Source organism: Felis catus, chromosome F2, assembly GCF_018350175.1.
Source record: "Felis catus isolate Fca126 chromosome F2, F.catus_Fca126_mat1.0, whole genome shotgun sequence".
NCBI lineage: Eukaryota > Metazoa > Chordata > Mammalia > Carnivora > Felidae > Felis > Felis catus.
Genome location: NC_058385.1, coordinates 79332335 through 79355945, shown reverse-complemented (window position 1 = coordinate 79355945; position 23611 = coordinate 79332335). Strand labels below are relative to the sequence as shown.

The 23611-nt window shown below is 47.2% G+C and overlaps 1 long non-coding RNA gene across 1 annotated transcript in view; it reads right to left on the bottom strand.

Moving 5' to 3' along the window:
• LOC123383073 overlaps positions 1-23611 on the bottom strand; it is a 38615-nt gene extending 15004 nt beyond the window's left edge. The window contains exon 1 of the long non-coding RNA XR_006592378.1: positions 1-23611. This exon is cut by the window's left edge and continues 12829 nt beyond it. This is a non-coding gene — a long non-coding RNA (uncharacterized LOC123383073).

Sequence of the window (23611 nt, the reverse complement as noted above, 5' to 3'; positions counted from 1 at the left end):
GGACCGACCATGTGATTTTCTCATGGCAGGTTTCTGTGAACTCCACCATGCCCCCTTTCCCTACCACTGACATCTTCATCACCCTGGAGTCTGCCTGATTATGTAGCCCAAGTGTAATGTCAAGGCCATTTGCTCTACAGCCTAAGCCCCTTGTAGTGTCCTTTCCTGTTCACAATCTCACACAAAGCTGGAAGTTTCTTTCAGGTCATCCAGTATATGGGTTGGAACAATATACCTAGGCCTCCTGCATATTAACTACTTCTTACTCATCATGCATGATTAGCAGGACACTGAACTAGCAGAACATCCTGCAGAAAGTCAAGAAATTCACATTGACAGTCTGTAGTTTAAGAAGAACAGGTAATTTTGCACAGTCCTGGGAGAAAACTGAATGCATATGGTCAGGTCCAGGAATTGGGCCAGGAGATCTTGACTCCAACTATTGTGTCCCTTGCTCCTCATTCTTGCTTTCGATCCTATGCACAGGGAAAACTAGATATTCAGCCAGATGTACCGCTTAGTATCTGACATTTTCTCTTAATCATCTCCACAGTTCTTTGAAAGTCATGGTTTCTTGGCTACAACAGTTAAGTGTTCTTGGACTTCTATTGTTTGGGTCAGTATAGGGGTGTGGAATAATCTATTGCTAGTGAGCGAGCCAGATTCCATGAACCGCTCCTCCTGCCCACAGCCCAATCTTGCAAGAAGCCATCTTTGTACTTGGGGTTGCTGTGTCCCTCTCACCAATGGGTTCTTGATGGCGTTTACCTCTAGGCCTTCACATGGGTATGATCTTCCATTCAATTTCCAGGGTCATAATATATGGTCCCCCAACATTCTTACTTCACTGGACCCCCTTGGTCCCTTTTCCTGTTGCCAGGATAACAAGCATTTCACTTAGAAGCGCAAGGAGATCTGTGTTGAGCAAGTTCTGTCCAATGAGTTTCTACTGTCCCATGAGGTCTTGGAGTATATTCAAAGAAAGTGGCTCCAAGTTGACGAACTCCCTCATCCCATGTGAATTCAAGTCCTTTGATCAAGCATCTTCAGGATCTGGTCCTACGTGTACTTTCCTGGCTCGTGTAGGCACACATTAGCTGATTTTTTTTAGCCTGGTTCCCCTGGACTGCACCGTAGAAATCTGATCACTCTCATCAGAAGAGTGGTATGCATGGTAAGGCCTTCACAGCCAAGGAACTAAGGAAGCCAAGACTGTCCCACCTGCAGAGCCCAGGCAGGGGGTAGAAATCAGCACCACGCTCCAGAAGAGCCTGCTGCAATACCCAGGAGATGCTGGCTTCTGAACCCAGCTTCACGTCAGGCCAGAAGATTCCCAGGAGCAAGAATTAAAGGATCATGGAGCCTACTCCACCAGGGGAGAAGCAACCTCCCAGAAGAGCCTAGTTTTTACGAAGCTTGGTGCTCCATGACCCATGACTGGCTTTCTTATCAAGCTGAGGAATTTGGCTTTTGGTAACTATAGGCAGAGGTGCCCAGTTAGTGTGTCATGTGGACATAGAGGGTTTAGGAGGCTCAGGAATTGGATTCCTGCAACCAGACTAGCCATTCACATATTCCCTCTCCTCCCCTATCTTTCTGCAAGTAGCATCCAGGTTAAGGCTAATCCTAGCTGTGTTGGGGCCTTTTCAACCTTAGCCCAAGACCAGGAAACCAGGCTTTTGGGCAGGTCGAGTATTTAGCCCCCACCATTTATCCTAGAACCACAGAATGCCCTTATCTTAGGTTTTACAGCCCCAAACCTTAGCAGGAATATGGAGAATGTGCAGCATTCAGAATGTGCTGTTATTTCAGAAGCCCTAGCAGAATCATTCAATTAGGACTGAACATGAACTTGGAGATCAGCACCCAACATGTGCCTCCTTCACCAACTCTATGGTTTTCTCATACTTGAGGCCTCTTAGAAGTTTCTCATTATAAAGAAACCAGTCCTTAGAAGTTTAGCTAAAACTACACACAGAAGGCTCTACTTTCACAGGTGAGCTGGTTTCTTTCAACACTAATCAGAATGGAGAAAGCCCACAGACCCAGGTGTCCCATTTAAGTTTAAAAAGTTTGGTAGAAACATCATGGTGGCAGAGAGGACACTTTAGCCAGGTTAGCGGAACCCTTGCCTTGGGTCCTTGTGCCCAAGGCCAGGCCTCGCTACACACCCACTGGTCTTTCACTTCCAAGTTTGTTTTGGCGATTTACAGTTTCAGTTCATGGTCATGTGCAATACTGATTTCTACTGCAAGGTATGCACGTCAGTTTTTCTGTTTAGCACTGATCAAGTTTTCCTTTTTGCTACAGGTTATTAGCATGATCACGTCTGAGAGGTTTACAGGAAAGTGGTAAGCTAGACCAACATAAAAGTACGGGAACTTTCCATATCCTGACCCTAATGAACCTAGGATGTTTTTCTACTTCATGTTATGCTAATTTGCAATCTTATTTGAATTTAAAGGAGTATGGTGATCAATTGAGAGGTTCTGAGCAAATTCTTTATAACTTAGAAATAAAGGATCTGTTACCGAGACAAAATTGCACCTAACTCCAGATTTATCCAGTAATTGAATCCTACAGATGGATTTTTAGTTGAAGTCTTTAGAGTAATTTAAGGCTTAAGTGTCCACGTGAGGAAGGTGCTGTTTCAGAGTACTCCCTCTAGGTCTGCGGTGACAATTAAGACACAAGGTCTATGAAGTACTTGCCAATTAATTGCCTATTTTAATTTTATCTAGAAGGTCCTATGGTGATGGAGGATTTTTCTTCTATTTCCAGCAGCAGTGTAGTACGTATGGGTTAATATAATCCATTGGAAAAGAGGAACCATGGGAGGTCCTGCAAGATCTTGTTTTTCTGCACGTGAAGTCATGCTAATGCAGAAGGGATTAGGTCACCAGCTTTGGACTTTCAGGATTTTTTGTTTTTACCCCTTTTAGTATTAAGAACTTGGATGTACAGAAGAGTTGAAATTCTATATTGCCCCTCTAGTTATTATGGTTAACATTTTGATATTTGTTGTGTATCTAACTTTTGATGTATTTCAGAGTTACAGGTATCAGCTGCCTTTGCCTTAAGTACATCAGATTAATATGCTTATTCCAGTTCAATAGTGGTTTCCAGCTTTTTCCCTTTGAAATAAAAGCCACGAATGCAGAGATGCACAGGTCTTAAGTGTGCTGTTTAATCCATTTTGGTAAATGCCTGCACCAGTAGCCCATACCCTGCTCATAAAGTCATCACTGGCCCCAGAAATGTCAAGTCTGCTCTCCTCCACCTTCTGTCTCCCATACAGATCAGGGTACTGGAGAGCAAGAGAATTTGTTTTTTTCCTGGATCATTTATCATTTCACACCAGCTTCTGACTTTCACTTGCCTTTTTGTCAAGATCCTTCTACCAGTGGATTCCTCGTCTTCACCAATACCTCTAAGTCCCTTAACCTTATAATCTAACAGGAGCTATTACTCCAAGTCTCGGCCATCCCTTGGGGAACCGCAGTCTAGCCAAAGACCTGCATTCTGTAGCTTCTCTGGTCTTGGCACATCGCCCTACTTCAGCATGCCCAATGGATTTTACTAGTTTGCTCAAGACCTCTTGTAGGAATTTCATCTTGAAGCCATAAACTAAGACCACACCAAATGGAAGCCTCTTCCTAAAGTCAGGTATTTAGACTGATTGAGAAAGATGGAGTTGATCTTAGGATTTACTAGTCTAAGAAGCTGTTCTCTAGCCAGTGCAGACTGGTCAGCTCCATGAGCTCAAGTATCATCATGAATATAGAGGTCCCTTCCTAAATAGGGTCTTGCTGCCCACCTGTGGTGAGGGAGGCTACCCAGCTACTTCCAGCTGCCAGCTCCTTCAGGGTCTGCCATATTTGAGCCACTTTCCCCACAAGTCATCCCCTTCTTAGTGTTAACACCCAGTGACCAACAGGTGAGAGTACAGAAGACCTGGCCAGTTTGATCCAAGGCTTTGGACTTGAGCCCAAGTTCTGTTTTCTCTACCTAGTCCTTCCTCCTTTTCTTTACCCAGGTTCTAGGCCTAATAAAAATCCATCCTCCTCAGACCATTTCTCAACATCTTATGGAGAACACAACAGTGAACTAGGACAGAAATACAAGATTCAGAGAAAAACCATGCTTGTTAAGGATCGCTAGTCACTGGCATTTTGCGCCTGTTTTTTGTGGGTGTGTGGCCAACTACAGATGGATCTTATTAATGCCTCATTTTATCATTGTTGTGAAGTGACAGGTTTAATCTTGTTATTCTGTAAAACTACTAGCTTTCAACAGGTAGCACAACTAGAACGATCAGGATTCTTTCCATCCCTCTCCCTCTTGTTGACCTCCTTTGGCCAAGGGCAGGAGAAGTAAGACCATCCAGATCCTAACCATTGCAGCAATTCCAATTAGAAAGTTTTCCTGGGAGTGCAGTCTGTAGTCAGGCAATTAAAGGAGTAGGAGTGACTTTAGTCTAAGATATAGAAACATCTGACTTAACAGATGTACAGTTGCTTTAAGGACTCTGGGTAGGATTCATAATCCAACTGTAATAGCAAATTACTGGAAACAGAAGGCTTATTAGTTCTTATCAGGCCTGGTAGCTAGAGACTAGGTTACTAAGTGCTGCTCATGTCGAAAACACATCCAAAAATCCAACTGGGTCGGTTATGGAGAACCAGATGGTTTTTCTTTTAACTGACAGACTTGTTCTTGACCATGTCTACGTAGTTCCAGCAAGAAGGGTGTTTGTGCTAGCCTCCAGTTCCTTCTTGCCCAGCTAAGAATCAAGTACAATGAAATTATGCACCACAACTATGGCTAGTGAATTTAGGTTTTTGGGGCCTCTAAAAAGAGCCTCTACCACCGGGGTGACAAAAATTACTGGCCACTTTCCATCTGTATTAGTCTTACCATGGGAATTCAAGCTTGCACAGGATGCAACAGGAGGAAACCTTGCTCTTGGAAGTTCTCCTGAGTAGCCCCCTGCTTGCCTCATTTTGGAGGTTTCTGGAGGTCTATTAGGTAAGGATGTCTACTGGAGGGGAGGTGGTTTTAAGTGTATTATTTCAGCTCCAATACAAAGGGTTAATACTTGGGGTGGGAGGCAGGCAGATAGAAGCCTGGTATCAGCATAGTACCCAGGTTGGACACCCATGTATTGGGAGTGCAAGTATCATTTATCACGGACTTAGCCTAGATCTTGACCCACCAGGTAGGCAGGGTCTTTAGATTATGCCACTCTTGCAAAGCAAGAACTCCATCTGCAATCGTCTGGCTCCTTCAAACCTTACCCACTACTAGCATATATTCCTGATGAGCTGGGCTTAGCTGATAGAGTTGGAATAAACTCAGCAGCAGTCCCGAATGTTGGTAAGAGGTTGTAGAATTGGAGATGGTGTTAATGTGAGGGTAACTGAAGGACTAGAAGAAGGAATCCATTGAAGGAAGTTTGCCTTCTGAGGTGTTTGAAGGAGGAGCTATCACATTGGCTGCAGAAGGATAAAGATGATGGTTCCTCCAGTGTTGTTTAAGGCCTGAGATGGAGGCTCAGGATTAGGTGCTGCCTTGTTTTCTGGGGAAGCCAGGAGGGCCTTACCACAAGTTTCCCTACTGGACTCTGCCTCCGTGGAGAAGGGGTCCAGCCAAACAACCCTTAAGGGAGGACCAGGAACAACCCCTGCTTATCCTTGAGTGGCAGGTTTCAGTTCTCTGCCAGACCATGGTATTATTCAGACAAGCGAACAACATCCTCCATGGAAACCAGGGGACACCCATCTTTTATTCATTACAGAGCCTGCCTCATGCATCCCCCGATTCTGTTCCCATGTGGCAGGTGTCCTCCTCACCTAGGCTGTATGTAAGACAAACTTTGACCTCGTCTGCCCAATTGTTTCCCTACAGAATGGGAAGTTCACTTGTTCATTCATGGGTGAATAAGAGGGGATTAAAACATGTTGTTATATTCCCAGCAGTAGTCAGAGTCTGAGAAAACACACCCAGGATTGCTTTGTTTCTGCTTAAGCGTAAGATAGGCATAAGGTCCAGAAGTCAAAGGATGAAGATAAACAAGCATTTATTTGGCTGCTAAGCAATACTGAAGTATAGTAGTTGGGGGAAGTACAAACTGGTGTGCTTTCGTGGTCTTGAGGAGTCCATTCCCTGCAGTCAGCAGCTGGAGTTCACAGTTTTGCCTAAAAATGGCCGGCTCCCCGAGTAAGCCACTGACAAGATGCTGGAAGTAGCAGAGAAGGCATACTGGCTGGAGACCTTGGGATGCCAACAACAACCCAGCTGAGAGTTTCCTGGGTTGTTGTCTGAGCTCCTAGATGCCCTTGCCTGGACACTGGGGAGTGCTGCAGCCAGGAAATGCCAACAGGCACAGACAAGAAATAACCAAGGATCATCAGCTATTCTCTCCAGCCAGAAGCCTGGAAAAAGGGCACCCAACATGACAAGAATGCTTTAATCACACCTACCAGTTCTTGGGGTGAGAAAAATAAAATCAAGCCTTTTCCCAACTGTAACGAGCATTATTATAGCAGAGTTCATGGGAGGAAGTTGCTTTTCTACTCCCTGCAGTGAGAAAGAGGTGCCCCTCTCCCAGAGCCTGTGGGCAGCAGCCCACCTCCCCCTTCCCAGCTGGTGCAGAGGGGATGCCTGGGAGAGTCTTGTCATCTGGGCAACACAGGTGGGATCGACTAGAATAGCTCTGCAGGAGCTTCATTAGCCGAATTGACATTTGATCCACAGCTCATGAAAGGGATGTGTGTTCTGAACAGACAGGTTGACTACCTGCTCAAATGGGAGAATAGGCTTGCATTTTGTAAGCCTGATTTCTCGGAGTACAGCCCAAAATTACTCCTGAGGACCAGGAAAACTTCAGCTTGAAGGGAAAGACTGACAAGAGGAACACTGAGAACACAGATTAGAATTATAAGATTGTTAGAAGATAGACCTATATTTCAGTTCTAGAACAAGAAAAGTTAAAATTCACTGGACTCTAGTAGAATGGAGGACAGAGGAAGGAATTCATGAACTTGTAGGTCAGTAGAAATAATCTATTTTCTCTGTTCAGATTGGGTCAACAGAACCAAGGAGTCTGGAAACAGGACCCACTTTGACATCATTGAGGTGCCCCTACTCCAGCAACATGCAGGAACCTGGGTCAGCCTCCAGCTTCTAGGTTCTATGTGATTTCCACATGGAAGTATCCCAGGAAAAACTTCTAGGAAAGTCCCTTCAGGAGTTAAGGCTGACCATCTAGTCAAGGAGAGATCTCATTGGGCAGAACATCTAGCCTGAGCACTGGCATCCAGTCACGGTCTTGGTTACAGCCCCAACGACAAGTATAGCACTTAGTATAACACTGTTGCCCTCATCTACTCCAAAGGAGAGGGCCCAGAACAGTGCCAGGCAGAATAGCCACGTCCTTGGAGGCCCTGTCAAAGCAAGGGAGGCCCAGAACGGACCCTGACCATTAACCCAACTCTAGGCAATGGCTTTCCCAAGCAAATTGAGTTCATGGAGCTAGTGCCTCTGGCTAGTAAGAGGTCACCTGGCTAAGCAGATCAGAGCTCCACTTTGTCCATGTGAAGCTAGGGGACCCTGCTTCTTGGGGTTAGGGGGGATAAAGTCTAGGGTTGCTTCAAGCACACAGGATTCTCTAGGGAAAGGCATGACTCAGGGTCATTGCGGTGTTCAGGGATCTGGAACTTGTCAGGATGACTTCAAGAGGAGGGCAAGTTACGGTCTTTGTGCTAACATGAAGAAGCATTGCCTCATGGGCACCTTTAGAATTGGAAGGCTGCACATTTGAGGATGCTGCTTGGATCCATGGAACAGTTTACCCTTATAGCTATTTCAGAGCTGGACACACACAGCAATGAGGCTGTGTTTCACCCAGGCCAGGATAGGAGCTGCCAGGCCACGTAGTCTTTACATCTCAAGAGACTTAACACAGGAAGGATCAATGGCAGAGAATTATGGTGTGGAGCTGCTGAAAAGCCCCAGCTGGATGATCACAACAGATTCCTGGAGAAGCAACACGTCCACTCCCACTAGTTTGAAAGTCAACTCTTGTGCCTGGGTCCTGGTAGCAATAAATGCCTAGAGAGGGGTCACCAAGTGCCTAGAACTTTCCAGTGGCCAAATGGTCATAAGCTGGAGGTCATCTGACACATAAGCAATCACAAGATTCTTCACAGCAGAATGCCAGTACAACACAAAGATTTAAGACCAAGCCATTTCAGGTCTGGAAGACAAGCTTTACCAGGTTATTGGATGGAGTCTGAGGATTATTCCTGACTGGTCCATCTCTGGTCCCAGTTTGAACTTTGATCACAGGGGGTAATAATAGCTTTCTTTAGTTCACACAGGACCATCAAGACTCTCACCACCTCAGCCTGGTTGGAAAGGGTTTGGAGAGCTTAATGCCAGACTTCATCCTCCATATTGTGCTGGGGGTCCACCACCTGCTGAGACCTGTTAAGGTCCCTTAAACTTAAGGGAGGAGCTGGTAAAGGGATGTCTCGGGGATTGGGTCTTTTGATCTAGGCCAGATGCAGTCTTCAGAAGACAAACTTGGCCTTGTGTGGCCAGGAATCCCAGCAGCATTGGGTGTTCATCCAGAGGACCACCAAGAATCCTGTTTCACCTGACACCAGTGGTGGTGCCAGTGCCCTAGGAGTGGAGTCCAGCCAGCTGTAACCCTAGAGGAAGTGGCCTGTTGTCCTCACCAGAAGGCCATCTTTACCACACTATAGTGTGGACATGAACTATCTTAGCCTCAACATTTCCAAGTTTATTTGGGCACCTTGTGAGGAGATATGGGGATTGTGCCCTATCCACCAGCTTCCACTACCCCATACCAGGGCCACAGGCTTCCTCCTTGGACATATCCCTTTCAAGAGTTTTCCCTTTCTCGTGGACTCAGCCTCCCTAACGCCTTCTTGCCAGCATCACTGATCACCATAGACCATGTTCTCTGCATAACTTTCCCTTGGTTCCCTGTAGGATCCAGTCAATAGTGCCTGGTGTGTGTACACTTATAGAAATACTCTTGCCTTGATCAGGGTGATGGTATTATGGGTCTATGCAGGTGTCCAAACTCAAAGCATACTTTGTGTTTTATGTAAGATGTACCTGGATAAAGCTAAGAAAACTACACACCTTATTTCCCTAAGACCCTGCGATCTCAGAAATTCGAAGGTACTTTTCAGGTTAGCCAATTAAAGACAACATAGTGCTAAAAAGGCACAATCCTTTTGACCTTGCCAAGAAAACCAAGGATTCTTGCAGAAACACAGGACTTCCCTAGGTAGGATGCTACTACTTCATCTACAGGATTCTATCAGAGTCCTCTCCTAGTGAGGACAGAATATACATGAGGGTCAAAGCTCACACCACAGGTCCAGAAGGTGGGGGAATCAGCCAATCCCAAGTGAAAGGATTCCTAGCTCCAGCTCCTTAAGCTTTGGTGTCTGGTTATATTTGATTCTAACAGGAAACACTGGGCATTTGTGGCCAGAGATTTTCTCCCTGATGACACATCCATTTCCTTGGTTCCCTGGGAGTCCCTCTTTTCAGAGTTAGGGAGGTCAGTGCTGATGTTATAGGACAAGATCACCTAGCAGAAGAGGGGGAAAGGAGAAACCCTATTAGCATGGTACAGACCAACTCCATTAGGGATGAAGAACAGACCCTCATTTCTAGAGGACATGTGCAGTGATTTCCAGGGAGGAGAATTTAGGGATGACCATTGGGGAAGTCAGTTTTCACATCAATTGTGTATTTTTAAAAGAGTCAGGTAATTGGAGTCAGATTCTTTACAGTGAGTGAGAATGTGCTTGTAGGGAGGAGGGATTTAGAACTGCAGGCTCTAGATCAGCCTCAAGAGTCAGAAGGCAGAAGAGGCACAAGGAGACTGTTTTAAAGTTGTGGTGGTCAAGAAGATAGAGTCTGAAGAGGTTCATAGATCCCATCTTTACTATTTGTCTGGACTCATCATTCCTAGTATGATGCCCTGGGGCATTTTTTTTTTTTTTTTAAAGGTTTATTTTGAAGGAGTGAGGGAAGAGCAGAGAGGAAGACAGAATTCCAAGCAGGCTCTGCAGGGCCCGATGAGAGGTTCAATCTTAACCAGGAAAGCATGGTCTAAGCTGAAATCAAGAGACGCGTATCCAACTGAGCCATCCAGGCCCCCCGATGCCCCAAAACATTTGATTGGGGGGGGTCGGGGATTTCTGGTATTCCTCTGGCAGAGTTTAGATCCCCAAACTCCTCTGGACGTTATTTTGGGGAAACAAACATGGCTGCCCCTTTGAGTGTACCACCTCTGCTTAGGACTTCTTATATCCCTGAAGTTACTGGGTTTAGAGATGGGTGCAAGTTTTCCTAGCAACTCCAGGACATTCCTCACTTCTCCCTCAAACTCCTCATCTCTAGAGCCCAAGCATCATTTTCCACCTTGTTTTTCCAAGTTGTTCCAAGAATCTTCTGATCCCACAGGGACACCCCCACTCCCTTCACTGACTGTACTTACCTCTTGCTCTCCCTTCTGTCCTCAGCACCACAGGTCACCCATGGCTACTTCAACATGCATTTAGAGGATCCAGAGCAGTTGGTCTTCTGGTTTTGAGATCCCATCTAAGAAGAGGCTTGTCTACTCCACCTAGAGTCTGTCAGTACCCACAGCTGCCTGTAGACGCCATCTTGAGTTTTAAAAGGGACGGCCTTCAAGTTTTGACACTATTTTACTCTGATATCAATGCAGGTCCTACCGTTTGACAGCCAGTGTCAATTGCCAGTAAACCTTTCTGAACAGAGTTTGGGAGACCCATCCCCCATAACGACTTGCTTGCAAACACTGTTGGCTCATCCTTCCTCCATTTACCTGACACGGAAGGAAAACAAAAACAAGAACATAACTCCTTCACTACACTCTGCATAGAGAATATGGGGAGAGTTTAAACCTCATACAGTTTGCTTTTAACAGCTATTTGCTCTTATGGATCTCAAACTTTTGCCCAACTTCTGACTTTCTCCTCATAGTGGTCTCCCTAACTTGAGTATCAAAGCAGTTGTCTATTTTTCCTTCAAAACATTCTAGTTTCAGTCCATTCTCTATTCCCATGCACCCCTCTGGACTGAATCATGACTATGTTTTGATTTCTACGGGATACTCAACTGGTTTTGTCCTCCCTACCACCTGTTCTCTACAAAGAGCCAGTGAAAGCCTTAAAAGTAAGCCCTCATTTTTGAGTAAAATGGAAATGTACTGTTGAGTTTTAAGTAGGGGACGAAGTCTTTGGAGTCCCTAAGGCCTTGCATGATCTCTGCCTTGAAACTTTACACTCTATACCCCTTTGACTACATTGTCTTCCTCACCGACTAGGGCATGGTCTCCTCGCTGGCAGAGGCACACTTGTTCTTTAAAATCACCACAATGCATTGGAAGTACTCTGTATTTGAAGAAGTTAGCATCCAAAGGCTATAGGCCACGTTGTTTTCACTTAATGTTCTGTTCTGTAGGATACTAATGGGTTAGGTTTCCACCGATCATGCACTTGCTATTCAAGTGGAGAAAATACAAGCCAGAAAAGTCAATGGGAGACACTGGTGGACTTAGCTTTGCTGGTTTAACGCACACATTTTGCTGGTACAGCAACAAGTCACCCACCTAGATGTGGCCGTCAGTGCACAGAGCTGGGTTGAGACCCAAGAACCACACGGAAACCTGCTTGTGTAGGTGGAAGCCAGTTTCCTAGAGGAACTGGGAAGAGGTCCTATCTCGCCAGGCTTCCTAGAGCTCCAAAACCATCAACCAAATAGGTGTGGAGTTGCTATTCAGAGAAGCTAATTGTTCAGCCTTGAGAAGTAGGGATCTTCTAGGGATGGTCTATTGGGCAACTCCTGAGTAGGCACCAGTCTTAAGAGACTCTTTGAACCAGCCATAGGCCTAGGAGCCAGAGTCCTAGAGGAAAATAAACCCAGTGTGAAGTCTATTAGCTATAGCTTTCCTTGCACATTTTCAGCCCGTTTCCCAGGGCCATCCAAGGCCTGAGCTGCCTTAAGCTCCGTAGGAGGCTGTGGAAGAAGTGGACTTCTGCAGTGCTCTACCATGGTTTTCTTAAACTACATGTAGCTCCAGGTATCCAGAGAGCCACTAACGTATTTTCCCTGCCCACGTGTTACACTCTGGGGAGCAGAGTCCTGCTCAGGAGATAGAAGGCATGATGCCTTCTGTTCAGATTCCTTCAGCAGTAAGAGGTCACATAGCAACCTCATTTTCCAGTCTAGGTTAAGACATCACCAGGGAGTTTTATTTCAGTCTGTGAATACCCTTATTTCAGACTATGGAAGAGATGGAAGAATGCTTGCCCTTGCCTTGTTCTATATTGAAGCAGTGACAGTCATTAGCCAGGAGTAACAGGGTTACAATGACTTATGCCCTTGACATTCACCTCCATCTTCAGAAGACCTGGAAAGGAGGGGTGGCCTGGTTTTCTTTTGAGTATCTTGGAACCCCCGATTTCTTAGGTTTATGTAAGAAGCACTCCACCTATATTTGTATTTTGAAAGGAACCAGAGACCCCCCCCCCCCCCAGTCGACTCACTATAGCTAGTTCAGTTAAACACTAGTGTCCTAAGTACACTCAACTACCCCAGAAGTCTAAAGGGCCCTAGTTGGCCACTGGAGCTTTCAGAGACTATACATGCACATCCTAGTGAAGGGCCCACGGGACTTGGAAGTTCTTCCCATCATTGCCACGAAGTGTTGTGGGTCACGTTGAAAACACCTTGCATATTTTAGATACCCAAGCAGGAGAAGTAACTAGGACACAACCTCAGTAGTTAAAGATACTACACATACCACTGCTGAGTCACCAGGCAGGAATTCTATAAGCCCTAGCAAGTACATATAGGAGCATTTCAGTTGCTCTAGCAATGGTGTAAAATCAGTTACCTTTTGGAAGACTGTTCTGGTGTGCCCCCACCCTGCCCCAATCCCCATCCCAAAGCCAAGCACATAAAGCCTAGGACCCAGCCTAGGACTGGTATGCATGTGTACCAGTTCTAGATCCAACATGACAGCTTGGGGATGGCTAAAAATTAATGGTGCCCCCTGTGTATGACAGTGGATAAGGCAGAGTATATTCCTATAAGGAAATCGTGTACAGTAGAAAGGAGCTACTGCTACGTACAGCATGCATAAGTCTCAGACAAGTGTGGAAAACGAGCATATAGAAATGGAATCCTAGTATGTGAAGTTCAAGACTACTTGTTTTTCTACTTCTATCACCGTTGATTAGCTTTGCCCTTGAGAATGATCAGAGGAGGCACAAGGAAGACATCTCATTTGTTGGTAATGTACTCCAACCTTCCAGGCCCTGGTTTTCACACATACATTCACTGTAACATTTCACGAATGGAATAGATTAGAACTGGGGGGAACATTGAAAAGGACAGAAGGTCATACCGGCAAATTCAGACAGTCCAAACTTTACAAGTCTGCCTCACTGTTTCTGCTCAATTCCAGCATTTGGAGTCCTTGTGACAGGGTCCTAGAGAACATGGTTGGAGACCCAGATTTCCCTGTGTACCTGCTAGTCACTATGGAAGCACCCTTGGCTGGGCTGGCCTCAAGCAAGTGAAGTCAAATTCTTAAGGCTTCCAGAGCTGCTATATTTCACATAGGACTCCTTAGCACTACACATTTGTTTCATCAGCTTGAAGGAAGCCTTGACCAGTCTCCTGGGAACAGTGGTTTATTCTCTGGCTACTTGTTTGCTGAAACTTAGTAGTGTTCTTTGGAACTATTGTGAGCCTAAGTTATCTCTACTTGAAAGAAAAGACATCTTATGTGACCACATAGCTGGCCAGTCACATTGATGGGACCTTGTTTTTGTTTGCTTCAGCACCCACACTGCCCTGAGGAAGGACAATAATGTGTTCTACCCGTCTCATCAGACCTGGTGAGCCTGCTTTCTCACGGGGGTCTGGTAGTTAGTAGGCCCTGCAGGAGGGGACTTCAACTTGTTCCATCCTCAAGGTCTGCTGGAGCTCTGAAGATGGAAAAATGCTACCCACGCTGCATGTCCCTGTTACAGTCAGCAGATTGCACTCATCCCTGCTCCCAGTCCATGCAAGACCTAGGTCCTGTCCACCATTCTGTTCAGCACTGTGCTTACATTTCATCTCCTTCCTCTAGCACAGACCCCAAAGATCAGTTTGGTCTTTGGCACACACTTCCTTACCACCTGCCTTATGCACTTGAAGCCTTTGAGCTTCTTCTACGTCCCATGGATAACAGTATGGAGGAGGCCTGTGGCAGGTCTATATGGACCAAAGTCTGGTCACACACTAATGAACTCAGAGAAGGATCTTCAAGTCCATAGCATATTAGGTTTGCTATGCACAAACCATTTCATCCAGAGTTTTATTAGGGCAGGAAAATTTTCCATAGGATACTGTGATGGTGGATATGGGCCACACATTTGTACAATGTCTATTGAAGTGTACACAAAGAATAAGCCCAATATCAACTAAGAGCTTTGTGTGAGATGATGGGTCAGTGTAGGTTCACTGACAAGTGTACCACCTGGTAGCAGATATTCAGTGAGGGAGGCTATGCATATATGTGAGGCAGGAAGCAGATATGAGAAGTCCCTCTAGTTCCTGCTCATCTTTTGTGAGCTTAGAACTGCTCTTAAGGTTTAAAAAAAAGGGGGGGTGGGGGGGGGGGGAGAGACCTAGTCTGGCCCCAGACTATATTCACAGAACTGGGCATCTGGAAGGACCTATAAGACTTTAACAGGACTGGCCTCACAGCATTTTCTAAACAAGTCTTATTCAACTTTTATTGGTCACTTCAGTAGAGGGCTTTCTAGAGCGAGTGTTAGACAAGGGTCCTGAGCCAGAATTGCCTTGATGTCTGGGTCATACAGACTACTGCCAACATCTGTAGTTTTGATCAGGTGTAGTGCCAGATCAGCTCCGCACAATCCATTCAACTGGGTGAGACCCAGAACTGAAAGGCTCTGCCCTTACGTGCTGCTCCAGGTCAACTTCCTCCTTGAGGAGTTCCCAGTCTCATGGCAGGTGGCCACCAAGTTATCCCCAGCCTTTGTATGTACTGGGTACATAAAGCATGGCAGACTAAGTCATCCAGACATTGCTACATTCTGTAGCAACAGTTCTACAGAAACTACCTATTTTTACTAGCAGCATTAGCCATTGGTCACCTGATAGTCACTTGAAGTTAGAAACATTGGGAACTTTTTGTAGGAATGAGGACAATTCGAAGTCTCAGTAGTGACATCAGCATTCAAGGGAAATCCATCACAGAACTTCTGGGTACCACTGGAGAAGGGGCACTGCTGGCAGCCATTCTGTACATGGGAAGCTTCATAGCTATAGATGCCAAGGTCGTTCTTTCCCAGCACCAGAAACCCCGAGTTCTAATCCAGTCTAAGTTTTCAGTTTTTAGGTGCTTTTGTGGGCACCGAGCTTTCAATAGTATGTGTTCTAGCCAAAAAGCTAGCCGGTCAAGGATTGCCAGCCTTGCAGATCAGGATCACGAGAGTATCATTTGCCAAGATTGTTCATCTGATACAAGTCACCACGGGCTTATGTTTATATATGGGCCTCCTTTTCCTCAACTTACTGCTGATCCCATCACCAAGGGCCTCAGCCAGGGAGACGGATATCAGACATGTTGATGGAAGGGTGGAGGACCCATTAGGAGCTGCCACTGCACTTAGAAGTCACGTTAGTGGTAGTATTGCCAGATTTGTAACCCAACATGAACACCAGCTTACCCTCAGCCCCTTCTCACTATAAACTTCAGGATAGCTGCTTAAATCCCAGAGACTGCAAGAGAACCATCTGTGCAAGGTTATCTGGAAGCTGAGAAAGTGTTATTTTATGCTCCCCTCCAAATGGTATCAGAAGAGGAGGAGGAATTTGCAGGTGTAGCTAGTTTAGGGGAGATGGTCAAGTCCACCAAGACCAACTCGTGTTCGGGGCACCTAGGAGACCCCTGTAGGGACAGCCCATAGGTGTTTGAATATGCTAGGAGGCAACTCGGAAAAGCTCCATTAGAGGGGAGCAGAGCAGGGATAGGGGGTGGAACAGGCACAGAGCTGATAGTCAAAGCCATGAAGTCTCAAGACAGAACCCAGAGCAGGAGCAATGGGGACCAGCCAAAGAACAGCTTCTAAAGGAGACATGAACAAAATAGAGACTCATGAGCCAGAGCCCCCTCAGCCCAAACCTTCATGGTAGAGAAGTTGCAGTCTGTTGGGCACATTCAGATCCTAGAAATTGGGAAGATCTTACCAACATGCCAACTCAGAAGTATTAGTGGGGGGATGGTTTTCAGGACAGAGACCCTGGTTTGAGGAGGACATCCAGGTATAGGAGGAGTTGTAGAGGGTCTAGAAGATGGTGGAGTGGGCAGAATCCTGGAGAATGAAAGATCCACTTCTCTAGGACTGAGACCCCCAATGAAGGACAGACCCCCATTGTGCCTTCTGTGACTGAGAAGTCCCTTCGAGGAACCAGAACCACCACTGAGATATTGGTCAAACAGATAGTGTGCCCTGGCAGGATTCCTGGAACTCCCAGGTAGAAAACCAAGGGAGAAGTGTTCATCCAACCCAGAAGGCCACCCTTTGGGAACCTTCCTGCACCTAGCCCTCCAGACTCATGGTGACCTGTATAGTCAGCAGTCATAGTAGCAACACTGGACAGATTTCCCTAGGCACACTAGTACAGAAAGGCCACCCCAGTAAACCTCTGGTTTCCTGCCCCCAAGTTCTCTTGAGGCTGAGGAAGAATTCAGAAACCTACTCAAAAGGAAAAAAAAAAAGCCATGATTTGTTTGGGTCCCTAGAGTAGAAATCATGCACCCTCCACTGCCCTGAACCATTCAGAACCCCATGCCCTGAGACCTCAGAGTCTGGAGGACCAGAAGTACATAGCAGACTTCGCCAGATTTCACCTCTGGAAGATAGTGAAGCCCAAGTGTATAGGGGTGTATAGACCTCTTCACAGGGAAGAGCACACAGTGCTCTTAGGGCATGAGGCAAGAGCCTTGTTCTGCCCCGGTTTTACCCCAAACCATCACTTCAGACAGGTTGCCTATAGGGAGGATAATCCCTCCAAAGTTCTGGTCTGTTTCATATTAAGACCTGGTTCTCAACTCTTAAGAGGTAGGGGAGGAGGGAGATATGTTCCATTTGCAGTAGAGGGACACGAATATACTTTGACAGATGCCAGGTCAGCTGGGACCCAAAGTGAATGCCCATAGGAACCTTCTACCTAAGTAGGTGTAGGTTTCAGAGTATCTTCTGAAGCCCAGCTGGTACGGATATTGCATGGGGCCAGGTTTGTCCAATTGTCCCCAGATACATCAAGCCTTTGTGCTGTAGTAGGAAGGCCAGCTATGGAGTCAGATCCAGGGGCCCTGGTAGCAGAGAAAATGCTCTGGCTGTGGTTGCTTTCAGATTGTGGATACTTGGGACCCAGAGCTCCTGGTAGTTTTGTTTACTTCAAGCAAGCAGTGGTTTACCTGCCACTCATGCTGGTCACCAAGGTGCAGTTAGCCTCAAGTTCAGTTTCGTTAGCACTTGTGCACGATAAACACAACTGTGGTAAGAAGCTACATTAGGAGAACATGAATTCTCAGACCAGGAATATAGGAGTGTCCCCCCCCCCCACCTTCTCCCGAGGGGATTTTGATGTGGAAGACAGCCTGACTTAGCCTGTATCCCTAACTATAGTCAACCTCATTAGACAAGGATCAAGAGCCATGGTAGGATCTGGTCGCATGTGATGTACAGCCTCCCAACTTCCATAGCTTGAAGAGTTTAGGATAGACCAGGGCAAACCCTGTAGAGCTCCAAGTTCAGTGTCCTTTGCCTAAAACTGTTGCCAACTTCCAACATCACATGCATCAGAACAACAAAGCTGCTCCTATCTGGAGGCTTTTCCATAGGCCCTTGCCCTCCGACGGGGCTCCTTTCTTACAGGACTAGTCCAGGCCAGCAGATGTTAGCCTTTCTGCAGCCAACCGTTCTTTGTATTTCTTGCCACCCCTTGATCCCAGCCCAGGTCCAGATATCCTTTGGTGATATTTGGACCAACCTTTGCTAGTTTTTGCCACTTGAATCAGTAAGAACTTTCCCTTTATGAAGTTCTTATTAGCTACTAGGCTGTAGTCAAGCCCAGAACCATAGAGGCAAAGGAACACAGTTCCTAGGGGTCCATGAAGGTCTTAAAACCACCTCAGGAGGAGACCAACCATGGGTAAGAGGAGAGCGGGAATCATGGAGCCTGAATGTTTCAGGCAGACCCAAACCTATGGGGGTGGGGTGAGAAGAACCACATCTAAGGGGGCTGCCTTAAGTGCCAACTTGCTCAGTACAGTCTACTTCGTGCCTATTTGGATTCCACCTCGGGGCCTTCAGGGCTTCAACCAGGAGCAAAGTCTAGCTACAGTGGTCACCCTGGAGCCTGATAGAATGGATTCTTATCTTGAAAGCAATGAGGATTCCCCAAAACAAGCACAGTTCAGGGCAGAGGCTAGTGGCTCCCTTTTCTCAGCAAAGCCATGTACCTGTGAGCTCTGGTCTAGCACTCAAGACTCTGGACAGCCCTCAGTTGGGATGCTCAGAGTATTCTTACTGACCTGACCAAAGGTCTAATGTGCAAGTATTTTGAAAAGTTCTCTTCCCTGTTGGGAAGGACAGCTACAGAAACTGCTCTCCATTTGATCTTCTACAGACCTACCTCGAGTGCTTGCACTTTTAAACACCAATTAAAGTTTGTGGCAACCTTTCACAGAGCAAGTCTATCGGTGTGATTTTTCACCTATCTACTTGCTCTCTGCAGTACATTTTGGGAATTCACAGTATTTCAAGACTTTTCTATTGGTGATGTTGCTCGGGGATCCGTGATCTTTGATGTGGTGATTTTTAATTGTTTCAGGGCACCACGATCCAGGACCATGACCATAAGACCACAAACTTAACTAATGGCAGTGTTCAGACTATTCCACTGACACGCCACTCTGGTCTCTCCCCTTCTCTTCAAGCCTTGGTGAGACCATACGGAGATTAGACCAATTAGTAGCCTACAGTGGTCTCCAAGGGAGATGGGACTCTTTCCACTTGAACGCAAAGTCAAAAAACTTGGTGAGGAAGGCACATTGAAAGCTGACAGGCCAAAAGCTCATCTTTGGCCAGTGACCCAAGTTGTGAACACGAAGGAAAAAGTTCCCAAAGGAAATTAAAAGGGCTTCTCCAGTAAGTACAGGAATAAGAATGCCAGGCAACCCGATTGCAGATATGAAGAAAGCCTTAGTATTTGAGATGGAAGGTCAAGGCAGCCCTAACGTTTCCTCAAGCCAAAGTTTAGTCCAGAGCAAGGCCCTAACTTCCCAATTCTGTAAGGGCCAAGGGAGGTGGAGAGCTGAAGTTTGAGGCTGACAGGTTGGTTCTTCAGGTTCAAGAAGTGATCTCCATAACAGAAGTACAAAGTGATACAGCAAGTTACCTGTAAGATTTAGCTAATCCGTAAGATTTTCACTATAGCAAGAACCACCTTATGTTTGTAAGAGGCAGTCATCTAGGACATCTATAGATTGAAGTTTGAAGCCAGGAATTTGGAGGACAGACTGACTCTCTTGTTAGGGGCTAACGCTGCTCCTGACATTAAGAGAAGGCCAAATAATGCTCATTGGCCATGCTGAAATCCTAAGGCCCCTAGGAAGGATGCTAGGTCTACTCTGCCTGTGCTCTATCAACACAAACAAAGCCTGACAGTGCTTACGACATGGTTCAACAGAATACTTCAGGCTTACTGTTGAGAACTGCTAGAGATTCGTTTTACTGCTCTCGGTCTAGTACCTGCTCACCCAAGAGGTCTGAAGGAGCCTCACAGCAAGATTAAGGTGTTCATGTTTGCTAACACAACATTCATTCCATAGCCCACAGATCGGGGGTAACTTTTGAGTTGTGAGTCTTGTTACTTAGGAAGTACATTCTGGAAGGATATAGCTTCCATAGACAGGAGTCCTTGGGTGGATCTGGGCAAAGTTGAAAACCTTCTGGGAAGGATTCACTGTTCTAGGCCACGAACAACATCTAGGATGTCATGGGAAGAGGTTGCAGTGTTAACACTAAACAGCAGTTTGGAAGAAGTGGATTCAGCCCTCGCAGAGGACTTTGAGGGGCTCAGGGCAGCAGCAGAGGACGCCCTGTGAATGTGGTGGAAACAGCAGGAAAACCAGAATCAGAAGTGGAGCCTGAAGACGGGACTGAACTCCTGTCCTCTCAGGAGAAGGCTAGTGAAGGAGGAGGTGCTTCTCGGGGAGGAGCAGAGAACATGCTTCCTGGAGACGGAAGCTTCTCCTGGTGAGGATGCGGTGGAGATTGTTGGAAGGACAGGATTTAGAATATTCTGGAGCCCTCGTTGGTAAGGTGGCAGGGCTTGAAAGGACCCCAGTTTTCAAAGAAGTTCTGTGGGCAAAATGATGTCAAACAGCATCACATGCTACAGAGAAGTCACTTGTGAAAGGAAGGGTCAGTCGAGGTGGCAAACTTCATCGCGGTCTTAAGAAATTGCCAGTCACCGCAGCCTTCAGCGGCCACCACCCGGATCTGTCAGCAGCCATCAGCATCAGGGCAGACCCTCCACCAACAGAAAGCCAGACTCGCTGAGAGCGCAAATGGTTACCGTTCGTCCTAGCAATATTTAGTTCAAGTGTTTTAGGACCAGGTTATCACACTTCATAGACCACAGTATAGAGTAGAACTTTCATGTGTACTTGGAAGCCAAGAAGTTCATTTCGCGGCTTTATTGTGGTAGCCTAGAAGATCCCACAAGATCTCTGGGGAACGCCTGTATACACGGACATTTAATCTAGGATTACAAGCTTCACCACCCCTGGAGGCAGAGGAGTCTGTTCACCAGGCACCTAGAGCTTAAGGTTCAGCACAAGGGCCACTGGCCCCTCACGGGATGGCATCTAAATGGCCCTAGTACAAGTATCATGGGACATTGCACAAATCAGCAAAGTTAACCTCCCCGCTGCACACCACCTATTTTGACGTTCAGCCTCAACATGTTCAACTTCACGTACATTTGATTGCGGCCGGAGTGGAGGGTGTGACACGGAGAACGTAGAAGATGCGGGAAGACCAGCTCAGCTACCACCTACTGCACGTTTCCTAAGGTCACATCAGCACCATACGTCAAAGGCACGCAGGCTCAGCTTTGCAGCAGTCCTTACACTGTTCCTTTGTAGAGGATTCAAAGTGGTCACCCACCCACCCAGGCCCTTGTACTGTTTGGGAAGGATGGTTTTGACCACCAAAGTGCTAAAGGCAACATTTCTCGAGAGTGACAGCTCACGAAGGAATGACAGCTTGGAGACCGAAGGCCAGGCTGTGACCAGGGTATGAGGCTCCGTAGAACCTTCCTCTAAGCTCTTAGGAGAGGGCAGGATTTCTGCACCGTATTTATAGCAGGGCGGCAAAAGCTAGGCAACACTCTGAGCTGTGGGCTTAGTTTTCAAGTGCTCTGCGTTTCCAAGTTCCCCACGAGGAGCACTGGCATCACCTGTACTTGGCGTAAGCTGCACCTGCTGGCCATTTGTGGCCGTGTCGGGGGCTGCCTCACGATCTAGTTAGCACCCCGTTTCCAACCAGATGCTACCCCTAGACCCACGGAAGTGGCACAGCTGGGGTCCCCGGACTCTGGGCACAATCCACGTTGAGATGGGGTCTGTGAAAGCCTCAGAAGCTATTTCCTATTCCCAGTTTTACAAGTTTGGGCAGTAGCATCAGATCAAGAAAGCTCAGGTTGACAGGAGTAGGAAGGAGTCCGGTTACAACTAGGTTCACGTGGCTCCCATCATAAAATCAGAGCCAGTGAATTGGAAAGAACTGGGCCTAAATTCTTTTCCCCAACAGGGACTAGTTGGGGTGCTTTGAGAAAGCCCAAACAAGACTTTTCCTCCCTTCCAAGGTAGGGGTAAAGTGTCCTTCAGGGGAGAGGAAGTGTGGAAGTCGGTCACCAGGAAAGGCAAGAACTAGGATCAGGGCCACTTTCTCCTGGGAAGGTGAATCCTGATCAGAGAAGGATTGGCAACGAACATCGGACCCCTGCCAGGTAAAGGAAGAGGTTTTGGTTCATTTTAGCTCCAAGGTCTTAATGCAGTAACGGTCTTAAGTTTTACAAGAAAGCCTACAGTCTGCATCTCTTTGCTGACAATGTGGTACCCAGACGACACTTCGGTGACTGGAGGTAGAAGTCCTCATACTTCGCAGGTTAGGGAGAGGTGGCCCTAAGGTTTTCTAGGGAGGGCAAAGTAGCGGCCCCTTTTGCTGCTCATTCCAGGACAACGCAGTCTGAGGGGATGATCAGAAGAGGTCTAAGGAAAACAGCCTGTTTTAGTCACTGCCCAGAAAAAGGACTGACATCCTGAGTCTCAGGCAAAGCTTGTGGCAAGATCCTCGCACGTTTTGGTTCTGCTGAGCACCTTACTCTAGTGCCGTGTGGATTCAACACCTGATAGGGGTCAGGAGTTCTCGACCGTCATGAATTCAGATCTGAGCAGCCATCTAGACCCCCCCAGGACCACAGCAGGAACTAATAAAGCCGCGTCTAGAGCCAGTGCCTGCTGCTCAGAGCGGCCAGTCCTGTTGCCCTGGAGAGAGCGATCGGAACGTAGGAAAGCCTGCAGCTCGCTGGGTAGGAGCTCAGGTTCATCTACTTGACGTCTCACGTTGCTGGCTCTGTTCTGACCCAGCTAACGACCAAGCTCAAGGAAGATGGGCACGGAGAGCCCGACACAGCTGTCACATAGGCCCCAGGCTCCCAGGATCCTCCATGCCTGATTCAGAGGCCTTGTGGGGCCCTGCCTATGGTTCGCCTATCAACGTGGATTTTCATCGTGAGGGAGTAGGGGTGCTGCCCTTGAAAGCCTACCCTATCGTTCCCCCCGAGGTTGGGCCACGAGGGGCCAGCCGGTTCCTTCTTGCCCCGTTCTGTTGGAGAAAAGCAGCAGAGCCTCCCCTTGGCACTCTGAACCAAAGACCTGCTCCCGGCTTCCTCTTCAGAGGGGGAAAGGGCTCAAAGCAAAGGAGGGCCCTTTACGTAAAGAGGAGGCCTCAGATGTGCAGGTGGAGATGCGCTAAAGCAGACTTTTGTTGGCTACGGCCTCTTTAGGCTCTAGCGGGGTGAAAGCAAGAGAGAGAAGCAGAAAACAGGAGTTTTCTCAAGAGGAAGGAATCTAGAGAGAGAGAGAGCGCGCGCGCACCGAACTTGCCAGGTTGAAAACACACAGCAACCCCACCACCCCCCTGTCAAAGCTCACAGCCACCCTCCACCAGAGACCGGCGGCAACCTGCCTTTTTATAAGCTGCTTTCTCCCCGCCCCTCAGTTAACTAGAACAACAGCCACCTGTACCAGCAGCCACTCACCTGCCCGGCCCTCCCTGGCCTCCTGTTGGCTTCTGGGGGCTGACCAGGGACAGCTGGCGCCTTCAGGGGGCAAAGCCACGAACACTGCTATGCAGAGCTGAGGGGAGGGCCTTGC